Consider the following 1306-nt stretch of genomic DNA (forward strand, 5'->3'; position numbering starts at 1 on the left):
GGAAGGAAGGAAGGAAGGAAGGAAGGAAGGAAGGAAGGAAGGAAGGAAGGAAAGAAGAAAAGAAATGCTACTGATTTCTGCATGTTGATTTTGTATCTTGCAACTTTGTGAAGTTTGTTTATCAGTTTTAATAGTTTTCTTGTTGAGTCTTTCAGTTTTTTCAAATATAAGATCATATCATCTGCAAACAAATCATTTGACTTATTCAGATGATTTTCTTTCCAATTCAGATGCCCTTTCATTCCTTCTCTTGATTGATTGCTCTAGCTAAGACTTCCAGTACCATGTTGAGTAACAGTGGTGAAAGTGGGCATCCTTGTCATGTTCCAGATCTTACAGGAAAGGCTTTCCATTTCTCCCCATTCAGTATCATATTATGTGTCATATGTTAGTCTGTCATACATGGCTTTTATTATGTTGAGGTATGTTCTTTCCACTCCCAGTTTTCTGAGTATTTTTATCATGAAGGAGTGTTAAATTTTATCAAATGCTTTTCAGCATCAATTGAAATGATCATATGGTATTTCCTCTTCATTTTGTTGATATAATGTATCATATTGATTGATCTGCATATGCTGAATAATCCTTGAATTCCAGGGATAAATCCCACTTGGTCATGATGAATGATCTTTTTAATGTATTGTTGAATTCAACTTGCTACTATTTTCTTGAGGATTTTTGCATCAATATTCATGGGCGATATTGGATTGTAGTGTTCCTTTTTTGACGTGTATTTGGTTTTGGTATCAGGGTAATACTGGCCTCGTAGGATGAGTTTGGAAGTATTCCCTCCTCCTCTATTTCTTATAATACTTTAGGTAGCATTGGTATTAGTTCTTTGAATATTTGGTAGAATCAGCAGTGAAGGTGACAGGTCCTGGGCTTTTCTTTACTGGGAGACGTTTTATTTCTGCTTTGATCTTGTTACTTGTTATTGATTTGTTCAGGTTTGGGATTTCTTCCTGGTTCACTCTCGGTAGGTTGTATGTGTGTAGGAATTTGTCCATTTCTTTTAGATTTTCCAATTTGTTGGCATGTAGTTACCCATAGCAGCCACTATTAATCCCTTGAATTTCTGCAGTATCAGCTTCAATGTCTCTTTTTTCATCTCTGATTTCATTTATTTTTGTCTTCCCTCTTTTTTTCTAAGTCTGGCTAAAATTTGCCAATTTTGTTTATCTTTTCAAAAAAACAACTTTTGTTTCATGAGCTTTTGTATTGTTTTGTATTGTTTTATTCCTTTCAAATTCATTTATTTCTGCTCTGATCTTTATTATTTCTTTTTTTTTTTTTTTTTTTTTGCGAG

The sequence above is a fragment of the Colobus angolensis genome, unplaced genomic scaffold, assembly GCF_000951035.1.
Source record: "Colobus angolensis palliatus isolate OR3802 unplaced genomic scaffold, Cang.pa_1.0 Scaffold216, whole genome shotgun sequence".
NCBI lineage: Eukaryota > Metazoa > Chordata > Mammalia > Primates > Cercopithecidae > Colobus > Colobus angolensis.